At 45.2% G+C, this 12,881-nt stretch overlaps 1 non-coding gene across 1 annotated transcript; it reads right to left on the bottom strand.

Annotated features, from left to right (window-relative positions):
* Positions 1 to 10,114: 10,114 nt before the first annotated feature.
* On the bottom strand, positions 10,115 to 10,171 carry LOC115149702 (U7 small nuclear RNA). The gene has a single exon (XR_003866955.1). It is a non-coding gene; the product is annotated as a U7 small nuclear RNA (small nuclear RNA).
* Between the last annotated feature and the right edge of the window lie 2,710 nt (positions 10,172 to 12,881).

The following is a 12,881-nucleotide window of genomic DNA, read 5'->3' as shown; positions in this document are numbered from 1 at the left end:
GGGAGATACTAAAGTGTTTTAGTACTATATCTCTTGACATAATGATGAAAATAATCATGGCCTCCAAACCCTCAAGCTGCATACTGGACCCTATTCCAACTAAACTACTGAAAGAGCTGCTTCCTGTGCTTGGCCCTCCTATGTTGAACATAATAAACGGCTCTCTATCCACCGGATGTGTACCAAGCTCACTAAAAGTGGCAGTAATAAAGCCTCTCTTGAAAAAGCCGAATCTTGACCCAGAAATTATAAAAAACTATCGGCCTATATCGAATCTTCCATTCCTCTCAAAAATTTTAGAAAAAGTTGTTGCGCAGCAACTCACTGCCTTCCTGAAGACAAACAATGTATACGAAACGCTTCAGTCTGGTTTTAGACCCCATCATAGCACTGAGACTGCACTTGTGAAGGTGGTAAATGACCTTTTAATGACGTCAGACCGAGGCTCTGCATCTGTCCTCATGCTCCTAGATCTTAGTACCGCTTTTGATACCATCGATCACCACATTCTTTTGGAGAGATTGGAAACCCAAATTGGTCTACATGGACAAGTTCTGGCCTGGTTTAGATCTTATCTGTCGGAAAGATATCAGTTTGTCTCTGTGAATGGTTCGTCCTCTGACAAATCAATTGTAAATTTCGGTGTTCCTCAAGGTTCCGTTCTAGGACCACTATTGTTTTCACTATATATTTTACCTCTTGGGGATGTCATTCGAAAACATAATGTTAAATTTCACTGCTATGCGGACGACACACAGCTGTACATTTCAATGAAACATGGTGAAGCCCCAAAATTGCCCTCGCTAGAAGCCTGTGTTTCAGACATAAGGAAGTGGATGGCTGCAAATTTTCTACTTTTAAACTCGGACAAAACAGAGATGCTTGTCCTACGTCCCAAGAAACAAAGAGATCTTCTGTTGAATCTGACAATTAATCTGGATGGTTGTACAGTCGTCTCAAATAAAACTGTGAAGGACCTCGGCGTTACTCTGGACCCTGATCTCTCTTTTGAAGAACATATCAAGACTGCTTCAAGGACAGCTTTTTTCCATCTACGTAACATTGCAAAAATCAGAAACTTTCTGTCCAAAAATGACGCAGAAAAATTAATCCATGCTTTTGTTACTTCTAGGCTCGACTACTGCAATGCTCTACTTTCCGGCTACCCGGATAAAGCACTAAACAAACTTCAGTTAGTGCTAAATACGGCTGCTAGAATCCTGACTAGAACCAAAAAATTTGATCATATTACTCCAGTGCTAGCCTCCCTACACTGGCTTCCTGTTAAGGCAAGGGCTGATTTCAAGGTTTTACTGCTAACCTACAAAGCATTACATGGGCTTGCTCCTACCTATCTTTACGATTTGGTCCTGCCATACATACCTACACGTACGCTACGGTCACAAGACGCAGGCCTCCTAATTGTCCCTAGAATTTCTAAGCAAACGGCTGGAGGTAGGGCTTTCTCCTATAGAGCTCCATTTTTATGGAATGGTCTGCCTACCCATGTGAGAGACGCAGACTCAGTCTCAACCTTTAAGTCTTTACTGAAGACTTATCTCTTCAGTAGGTCCTATGATTAAGTATAGTCTGGCCCAGGAGTGTGAAGGTGAACGGAAAGGCTGGAGCAACGAACCGCCCTTGCTGTCTCTGCCTTGTCGGTTCCCCTCTTCCCACTGGGATTCTCTGCCTCTAACCCTTTTACAGGGGCTGAGTCACTGACTTACAGGTGTTCTTCCATGCCGTCCATGGGAGGGGTGCGTCACTTGAGTAGGTTGAGCCACTGACGTGGTCTTCCTGTCTGGGTTGGCGCCCCCCCCCCTTGGGTTGTGCCGTGGCGGAGATCTTTGTGGGCTATACTCGGCCTTGTCTTCGGACGGTAAGTTGGTGGTTGTAGATATCCCTCTAGTGGTGTGGGGGCTGTGCTTTGGCAAAGTGGGTGGGGTTATATCCTGCCTGTTTGGCCCTGTCCGGGGGTATCATCGGATGGGGCCACAGTGTCTTCTGATCCCTCCTGTCTCAGCCTCCAGTATTTATGCTGCAGTAGTTTATGTGTCGGGGAGCTAGGGTCAGTCTGTTACATCTGGAGTATTCTCTTGTCTTATCCGGTGTCCTGTGTGAATGTAAATATGCTCTCCCTAATTCTCTCTTTCTCTCTTTCTTTCTTTCTCTCGGAGGACCTGAGCCCTAGGACCATGCCTCAGGACTACCTGGCATGATGACTCCTTGCTGTCCCCAGTCCACCTGGCCATGCTGCTGCTCCAGTTTCATCTGTTCTGCCTGCGGCTACGGAACCCTGACCTGTTCACCGGACGTGCTTGTTGCACCCTCGACAATTACTATGATTATTATTATTTGACCATGCTGGTCGGTCATTTACGAACATTTTAACATCTTGACCATGTTCTGTTATAATATCCACCCGGCACAGCCAGAAGAGGACTGGCCACCCGTCATAGCCTGGTTCCTCTCTAGGTTTCTTCCTAGGTTTTTGGCCTTTCTCAGGAGTTTTTCCTAGGGAGTTTTTCCCAGCCACCGTGCTTCTTTCACATGCATTGCTTGCTGTTTGGGGTTTTAGGCTGGGTTTCTGTACAGCACTTTGAGATTTCAGCTGATGTACGAAGGGCTATATAAATAAATTTGATTTGATTTGATTTGATTTGTCTTACACACCTGGTTTCAATCCCCCAATTACTTGTTCATTATTTAACCCTCTGTTCCCCCATGTTTGTTTGTGAGTAATTGTTCGTTGTATATCGGTCCGTTTTTGTGGGCTCGCCATCTTGCTTTGTATTTGTGTATTTTGAGTAAAATACGTTGATTACCGTAAATTCCGGACTATAAGCCGCAACTTTTTTCCCACGCTTTGAACCTCGCGGCTTAAACAATGACGCGGCTAATATATGGATTTTTCCCGCTTTACTTTTTTTTTTTTTTTAAAACACATTCTGTGATGTGTTCAGTTTTTTGGCGGCATGAAGCTTTCATTAGACCAATGAAATTGCCGAACGGGTTAAGGTCAAACAACTTTTTGGTTTACTGTTTAGATTAAATCGAGCGCTCTCAAACTTCCCATCATTCTGATTACGGTAGTCATTTTGTCACCCTCATCATGGCAAAGACACGGAGAAATGCATGTGATGCAGCTTTCAAGTTGAAGGCGATTGATCTGGCTGTTGGAAAAGGAAATAGAGCTGCTGCACGGGATCTTGGTCTTAATGAGTCGATGATAAGACGTTGGAAACAGCAGCGTGAGGAATTGACTCAGTGCAAAAAGACAACTAAAGCTTACTGCTAATTATTTTTTTTTGTTACAAGCCGTGTTTCGTTAAAGCCTGTGTAAAGTTCATTTGTTTCAATGTACCGGTAGGCACCTGCGGCTTATAGACATGTGCGGCTTATTTATGTGAAAAATAATATATATTTTTTTAATTCAGTGGGTGCGGCTTATATTCAGGTGCGCTTAATAGTCCGGAAATTACGGTACTCATATCTGCTGTCCTGCGCCTGACTCTCTACACCAGCTATACACAGGACCATTACATTGCCAGACTGGTAGGAAGTGTGCTTAGAACGTTCGTTCATGGAATGTGCATAAGGGCTATTAGTCTTACTGTATCTTTCCACTGTCCCCTGGCCCTAGGTCTGTGTGTATCCGATAAAGGAAACATACCACTTAAACTGAGTGTATGGTAATATTCCCTGTGGGAGGGACATAGTCTCTGCGGAAATGTTACAGCCGTTCTAGAAGCATTGTGCCTACTCTTATTTCATTGTTTGAGTTCAGTGGATCCTGGGGTTGTCAGTGAACTGCATGTACAGAAAGTCAACAGGTGTAAGTTCTACTTTGCTGGTAGAGTTTCCCGTGTAACCATCTGATTCTCTTTACTGTCCTCGTTGATATAATCTAGGATTTCATGTCCTTCCTCTGAGGTTGTTTCTCACCTCAGCGTGATTCTTTGGTTGGGTAATCCCTTAGTCGGCCACCATTGTACCATTATATACCAGGCAGTAGTGTATCTGTACTTTCTGTCTGTACTCTTCAGTCTCAAGTGTATAAACACATATTTATATCTTTAGTGTGAGGTTTCAAAACCAGCACGCACAGTCTCACTGAGAGGTCTGTAACTTCCAACAAGAGATGGGGGTTGCTTCTGTATCATGCAAGTGTACAGCGCGTGGTGGCATAAGCGTGTTGGAAAGTGATACTATCTGTCTATTTGATTACAGAGACTCTGTCACAGTGTAATGAAGTCTTGTTAAATGTCTCAGTATGAACATCGATTGGGGACTAATTATCTCCTGAGAAAGAGAGAGAGAGGAGATGGAGAGAAAAAGAGAGAGTAAGAGAGATAGAGAAACAGTGTATATATGTGTGTGAGAGAGAGAGTAGTGAAAGAGAATGCTAACCCCAATCAACCCTAACCCTAAACCTAGCTTGTCCACACCCCAGCTCAACCCTAATGGGCATGATAGCTTTGTAGTGAACAGTCTCAACAGCAAATTATTCCTGGATATCCGAGGACCCTGGATTCACTGTCAGGGCCGTGTGTTGGCATCCAGGGCACTGCCATCTGTCCCTCCACCTCCTCCTCCTTCTCCTCTTCCTCCCCCTTCTTCTCCTCCTCTTCCTATTCCTCCTCCTCTTCCTCCTCCCCCTCCTCCTTCTCCTCCTCCTCTTCCTCCTTCTCCTTTTTCTTCTTCTCCTCCTCCTCCTCATCTTCTTTTTGATCCTCCTCCTTTCGTTGGCGTTGGGTCATGTCAAAGTTAATCACTGTGTTTGTGTGCAGCAGCGGGTGGCTGCGTATCCTCCTGTAGCATCTGGACCACAGGCCCAGCTAAACGATTCAACATGCATAAGCCAGTTTACAGCCTGTTTATGTGATTAATAGAGCAGGCCAAATGATAGGCAAGATTGGAGTGCTTGGGGGATAACTGACCAAGCTAGGCAATTACACTGTTTGACCTGAATGTGATTGGCTGACAGACTCGGAGAAGAAAACTGATCAGGGTCTGTTGGATCTGTGTCATGGCCTATTGATAAATGAGCACAGATATTTGAGGAGAAAAAAAGTAATTGTAGAGGGATTTATGAACAACTATCTCAGATTCACCATGATTCTAACCTTTATGAATAAAACCCATTAATCAGTCATCCACAAACCCCAAACCCACACACATACACGCATGCATGCAAGCACACACACACACACACACACACACATGTACACACTTCTAAGATCAATGTTACCTTCAAGTAGGTTTCAGTTTTGCTAGGGCGTTGTGGACGGGGCTGGCGGATGGGCGCAAGCATCCAGCGATAGAAAATTGTTTTTGAGATTTTTTTTTTACGCCTATCCCAACCTCAACCATTACCTTAACCATTCGGAGTTAATGCCTGACCTTAAAAAATCTGAGTTAATACCTAAACGTTACCTTACACACTTGAAATGTGACATTTGGGACAACTTTGATATTTGATGTTTGTGAAACATGGATAAACTTCTAATTCTGATGTGAGATTGTGAGAGCTGGTAGCCCAGCCCCCTCGGCCCATCCTTCATGTCCCCAGCCTCCTCGGCCCTCCCTCCTGCCCCCAGCCTCTAGCCCCTCGGCTCTTCATCCTGCCCCCAGCCTCCTCGGCCCTCCATCCTACCACCAGCCTCTAGCCTCTCGGCCATCCCTCCTGCCCCCAGACTCCGGCCCCTCAGCCCTCCCTCCTGCCCCTCGCGTCTAGCCCCTTGGCCCCCCCTCCTGCCTCCTGCCCCCAGCCTCTAACTCCTCGGACCTCCCCCCTGCCCCCAGCCACTAGCACCGCGGACATCGCTCCTGCCCCCAGCCCCCTTGGCCCTTCTTCCTTAGCCTTTGAGCAGGGGGACAATGGAGGAGCGTGTAGTGCATGCAGAAGACAGCCAGTCCTGCTGATGTGTTGGAATGGACTAGGAGGTAGTAGCAGCAGCATGTGTCCTCAAATACACAAGCAGGCACATACACGCAAGCACATTCATTTTAGTTGAGGCTCATATCCAACAAAGGCCCCATCTGCAGGCTCATAATTAGTCAATAAAAGGTCATAGTTACTCAGTCAGTAAGGGGTCATAGTTACTCAGTCAATAAAAGGTCATAGTTATTCAGTCAGTAAGGGGTCATAGTTACTCAGTCAGTAAGGGGTCATAGTTACTCAGTCAGTAAAGGGTCATAGTTACTCAGTTAATAAAGGGTCATAGTTACTCAGTCAATAAAGGGTCATAGTTACTCAGTCAGTAAAGGGTCATAGTTACTCAGTCAATAAAGGGTCATAGTTACTCTGTTAGTAAAGGGTCATAGTTACTCAGTCAGTAAAGGGTCATAGTTACTCTGTCAGTAAAGGGTCATAGTTACTCTGTCAGTCAGGGGTCATAGTTATTCAGTCAATAAAGGGTCATAGTTACTCAGTCAGTAAAGGGTCATAGTTACTCTGTCAGTAAAGGGTCATAGTTACTCAGTCAATAAGGGGTCATAGTTATTCAGTCAATAAAGGGTCATAGTTACTCAGTCAGTAAGGGGTCATAGTTACTCAGTCGGTAAGGGGTCATAGTTATTCAGTCAGCAAAGTGTCATATTGCCTCTTTTCCCCACTTTATTCCACGTTTCCAAGCTGTGATTCTCTTTTGCAATCCTCCTTTTCTCATTTTGTTTGTATATTTTCATCTGCATGGGCGTGAGTCTGTGTTTGTCTGGTGAAGCCCCTAAATCAATGTAGGAAAGTTGACTTGATCTCAGCTAAAGTCAGGTTGGCCTTTGACTCGGCTGTGTGGGTGTGTAATGGATGTTATATACATATATTTTTTATTTCACCTTTATTTAACCAGGTAGGCCAGTTGAGAAAAGGTTCTCATTTACAACTGCGTCCTGGCCAAGATAGAGCAATGCAGTGCGACACAAACAACACGTACAGTCAACACGGATAAACAAACGTACAGTTAATAACACAAGAGAAAAATCAATATACCGTTTTTACCTTTATTTAACTAGGCAAGTCAGTAAAGAACAAATTCTCTTTTTCAATTCTGGCCTAGGAACAGTGGGTTAACTGCCTTGTTCAGGAGCAGAAGAACAGATTTTTACCTTGTCAGCTCGGGGATTCAATCTTGCAACCATTCGGTTACAAGTCCAATGCTCTAACCACTAGGCTACCTGCCATGTGTGCAATTGTCGTAAGATTAGAGAGGTAAGGCAATAAATAGGCCATAGTGGCGAAATTACAATTTAGCATTAACACTGGAGTGATAGATGTGCAGAAGATGAATGTGCAAGTTGAGAAACAGGGGTGCAAAGGAGCAAAAACAGAAATAACAATATGGGGATGAGGTAGTTGGGGGGGTTAGTTACAGATGGGCTGTGTACAGGTGCAGTGATTGGTAAGCTGTTCTAACAGCTGATGCTTAAAGTTAGTGAGGGAGATATAAGTCTCCAGCTTCAGTGATTTTTGAAATTCGTTCCAGTCATTGGCAGCAGAGAACTGGAAGGAAAGGCAAACAAATGAGGAGTTGGCTTTGGGGGTGGCCAGTGAAATATACCTGCTGGAGTGCGTGCTATGGGTGTGTGCTGCTATGGTGACCAGTGAGTTGAGATAAGGCGGGGCTTTACCTAGCAAAGACTTATAGATGACCTGGAGCCAGTGGGTTTAGCGACGAATATGAAGTGAGGGCCAGCCAACGAGAGCATACAGGACGCAGTGGTGGGTAGTATATGGGGCTTTGGTGACAAAACGGATGGCACTGTAATAGACTACATCCAATTTGCTGAGTTGAGTGTTGGAGGCTATTTTGTAAATGACATCGGCAAAGTCAAGGATCGGTAGGATAGTCAGTTTTACGAGGGTATGTTTGGCAGCATGAGTGAAGGAGGCTTTGTTGCGAAATAGGAAGCCGATTCTAGATTTCATTTTGGTTTGGAGATGCTTAATGTGAGTCTGGCAGGAGAGTTTACAGTCTAACCAGACACCTAGGTATTTGTAGTTGTCCACATATTCTAAGACAGAACCGTCCAGAGTAGTGATGCTAGTCGGGCAGGCGGGTGCGGGCAGCGATCGGTTGAAGAGCATGCATTTAGTTTTGCTTGCATTTAAGAGCAGTTGGAGGCCATGGAAGGAGTGTTGCATGGCATTGAAGCTCGTCTGGAGGTTTGTTAACACAGTGTCCAAAGAAGGGCCAGAAGAAAACGGAATGGTGTCGTCTGCGTAGAGGTGGATCAGATAATCACCAGCAGCAAGAGCGACATCATTGATATATACAGAGAAAAGAGTCGGCCCGAGAATTGAACCCTGTGGCACCCCCATAGAGACTGCCAGAGGTCCGGACAACAGGCCCTCCGATTTGACACACTGAACTCTATCTGAGAAGTAGTTGGTGAACCAGGCGAGGCAGTCATTTTGAAACCAATTCTGTTGAGTCTGCCGATAAGAATGCGGTGATTGACAGAGTTGAAAGACTTCAGGTCCTCCCAGTCCACCCAGTAAAAACATCTTAAACCAGTTTAATTAAAGCGCTTACACCCCCAGCGGGACCGACATCTGGCCTGATGGTAATCATCATTAAAGCACAACACAGCTCTACAGCAGGAAGAGGTACATATGCCCCCTACCTCCCAACAGGACTCTTCATTAAAACCAGTCCAGATTCCAACACTCCTCACTGACAGTTCAGGACCAGGGATGAACACTGTTCCCACTTCACTGGTAACTCTCTGCTCTTAATACACTGACAGTTCAGGACCAGGGATGAACACTGTTCCCACTTCACTGGTAACTCTCTGCTCTTAATACAGTCGGCAAACAAATAGTACATGATCCATCATGAAATTAGATTATTACCAAGACACATACGCAAAAATGCACACACCCACACACCTGTATTCCAATTACAGGTCAATGTCATACATAACTACAGTAGTGTGTCAGTATGTTTGTCTATGTACACTGTACATCTATATGAGCAATACACTGAGTGTACAAAGCATTAAGAACACCTTCTCTTTCCATGACATAGACTGACCAGGTGAATCCAGGTGAAAGCTATTATCTCTTATTGATGTCACTTGTTAAATCCACTTCAGTCAGTGTAGATGAAGGGGAGGAGACAGGTTAAAGGAGGAATTTTAAGCCTTGAGACAATTGAAATATGGATTGTGCATGTGTGCCATTCAGAGGATGAATGGGCAAGACAACATATCTTTAAGTACCTTTGCATGGGGTATGGTAGTAGGTGCCAGGCGCTCCGGTTTGTGTCAAGAACTTCAGCGCTGCTGGGTTTTTCACGCTCAACAGTTTCCCGTGTGTATCAAGAAAGGTCCACCACCCAAATGATGTCCAGCCAACTTGACACAACTGTTGGAAGCATTGGAGTTAACATGTGCGAGCATCCCTGTGGGATGCCTTCGACACCTTGTATAGTCTATGCCCGAAAGAATTGACGCTGTTTGAAATGATCAGTATAGCCACACTTGTTCTAAAGGGGTTAGGCCCCACCCTCTCAGAATCTCCCAGTGACCTACATAATCCAACATGGCTGTCATAATGCTACAACACACTGGGTGGAGACTCCTCTCTCATTTTCTCCCTCTCGTCTTCTTGTGCCCTCACTCTCTGAGAAAATACTGTTAGATATATACATTTACAGCTATGTTTGTAGATGTATACAGGATAACATGGAATATAAAGGATTTTTGCAATGATACCCATTGACAATATTTTATCGAAAATACATTTCTATTTGTTATATGGGTCTATGGAGCAACAGTTCTACTGTAAGTGAGATCCAGTGTGTGTGTAGCTGTGAGTGAGCGTATTATAAAGTAGCTGTTATCAGTGACTTATTATGTGTTGCTATGTCCATATCTGCAGTGTGTGAACTTTGAGTGTGTAGAGCTGCCTGTCATCACCCACATGAAAAAATATTATAGTATACCATGGTATAAATTCTGTAGTATTACTGTGTTTATATACTGTACTATTCACTGTATTGTTTTTGTGCACTTTACTGTACTGTTTATTGTAGTGTGTTTGCAGACATTACTGTAGTATATTGAAGTTTTAACTATAGTGTTTTAGTTGTATTATCTTTGACAGAGAAGTGAAGGCTTTCTCCTTGAGGAAACCTACTGGACAAATACTGAAAGAGCAAATGATCCATAAACTGAATGTAGGTAGGACTAGCGTCTGAATGGATAGTACAGAGCTTTTCTATAACCTGTAGGGAACACAACATATGGTCTATACATGGCATGTAGGTTTCTCACTCATGGGTGGCACAAATTTGGTTATGGGACACCCATTCAAAGGAGTGGATTCGGCTATTTCAGCCACACCCGTTGCTGACAGGTGTATAATATCGAGCACACTGCCATGCAATCTCCATAGACAAACACTGACAGTAGAATGGCCTTACTGAAGAGCTCAGTGACTTTCAACGTGGCACAGTCATAAGATGCCACCTTTCCAACAAGTCAGTTTGTACAATTTCTGACCTGCTAGAAACATAAGCTACACAAGTTCACAGAATGAGACTGCTGAGTGCTTTTAATGAAGGCCTAGGAACAGTGGGTTAACTGCCTTGTTCAGGTGCAGAATGACAGATTTTCCCCTTGTCAGTTCGGGGATTTGATTTAGCAACATTTCGGTTACTGGCCCAAAGCTCTAACCACTAGGCTACCTGTCGCCCCAAAGTGCTAAAGAGCATAGAGCGTAAAAACATCTGTCCTCGGTTGCAACACTCACTACCGAGTTCCAAATTGCCTCTGGAAGCAACATCAGCACAATAACTTTTCGTCAGGATCTTCATGAAATGGGTTTCCATGGCTGAGCAGCTGCACACAAGCCTAAGATCACCATGCACAATGCCAAGCGTCAGCTGGTGTGGTGTAAAGCTTGCCACCATTGGACTCTGGAGCAGTGGAAACCCGTTCTATGGAGTGATGAATCACACTGGCAGTCCGACGGAATCGCCCAACATCAGCTTCCGACCTCACTAATGCTCTTGTGGCTGAAAGGAAGCAAGTCCCCACAGCAATGTTCCAACATCTAGTGGAAAGCCTTCCCAGAAGAGTGGAGGCTATTATAGTAGCAAAGGGGGGACCAACTCCATATTATTGCCCATGATTTTGGAGTGAGATATTTGACGAGGAGGTGTCCACATACTTTTGGTCATGTAATGTATGCAAGTATGCATACATTATGCAAGTATGCAAGTCACGGAGGCTCTCCGCACTGCTAAAGCTAACTCTCTCTCCTCTCATCCTTCTAGACCTATCTGCTGCCTTTGATACTGTGAACCATCAGATCCTCCTCTCCACCCTCTCCGAGTTGGGCATCTCCGGCGCGGCTCACTCTTGGATTGTGTCTTACCTGACAGGTCGCTCCTACCAGGTGGCGTGGCGAGAATCCGTCTACGCACCACGTGCTCTCACCACTGGTGTCCCCCAGGGCTCAGTTCTAGGCCCTCTCCTATTCTCGCTATATACCAAGTCACTTGGCTCTGTCATATCCTCACATGGTCTCTCCTATCATTGCTACGCAGACGACACACAAATAATCATCTCCTTTCCCCCTTCTGATAACCAGGTGGCAAATCGCATCTCTGCATGTCTGGCAGACATATCAGTGTGGATGACGGATCACCACCTCAAGCTGAACCTTGGCAAGACGGAGCTGCTCTTCCTCCCGGGGAAGGACTGCCCGTTCCATGATCTCGCCATCACGGTTGACAACTCCATTGTGTCCTCCTCCCAGAGTGCTAAGTGCTTTGGCGTGACCCTGGACAACACCCTGTCATTCTCCGCTAACATCAAGACGGTGACCCAATCCTGTAGGTTCATGCTCCACAACATTCGCAGAGTACGACCCTGCCTCACACAGGAAGCGGCGCAGGTCCTAATCCAGGCACTTGTCATCTCCCGTCTGGATTACTGCAACTCGCTGTTGGCGGGGCTCGCTGCCTGTGCCATTAAACCCCTACAACTCATCCAGAACGCCGCAGCCCGTCTGGTGTTCAACCTTCCCAAGTTCTCTCACGTCACCCCGCTCCTCCGCACACTCCACTGGCTTCCAGTTGAAGCTCGCATCTGCTACAAGACCATGGTGCTTGCCTACGGAGCTGTGAGGGGAACGGCACCTCCGTACCTTCAGGCTCTGATCAGTCCCTACACCCAAAGAAGGGCACTGCATTCATCCAACTCTGGCCTGCTCGCCTCCCTACCTCTGCAGAAGCACAGTTCCCGCTCAGCCCAGTCAAAACTGTTCGCTGATCTGGCACCCCAATGGTGGAACAAGCTCCCTCACGACGCCAGGACAGCGGAGTCAATCACCACCTTCCGGAGACACCTGAAACCCCACCTCTTTAAGGAATACCTGGGATAGGATTAAGTAATCCTTCTAACCCTCCCCCCTACCCTCCCCCCCAAAAAAGATATAGATGTACTATTGTAAAGTGGTTGTTCCACTGGATATCATAAGGTGAATGCACCAATTTGTAAGTCGCTCTGGATAAGAGCGTCTGCTAAATGACGTAAATGTAAATGTAAATGTAAATGCAAGTTAAATACTGTAGTATTACTATTGTTAAAAACTGGAGTGTTTTTGTGGTCATTAATGTAATATTTACAACAGTGTGTTTTGGTGGATAATACGTAGTATTCTACAGTATACTATAAAACTCTATCGTAATTGCTACACATGATCGAGGGATACTACAATATGTAGTGCAGGGGTATGCAACTAGATTCAGAGACGGGCTGATTTTTGTCAGAGAAGATGGTTAGGGGCCGGAACATAATTATAATAGAATTTGTACACTGCAAGTTGACCACAACTATGCCCAAAAATAAATATTTGTATTTGAAAATAA

This window comes from Salmo trutta, chromosome 15 (genome assembly GCF_901001165.1).
Source record: "Salmo trutta chromosome 15, fSalTru1.1, whole genome shotgun sequence".
Taxonomy (NCBI): Eukaryota; Metazoa; Chordata; class Actinopteri; order Salmoniformes; family Salmonidae; genus Salmo; species Salmo trutta.
The sequence above is the reverse complement of the archived record's forward strand: the minus strand, read 5'-3'. Positions and strand labels throughout refer to the sequence as shown.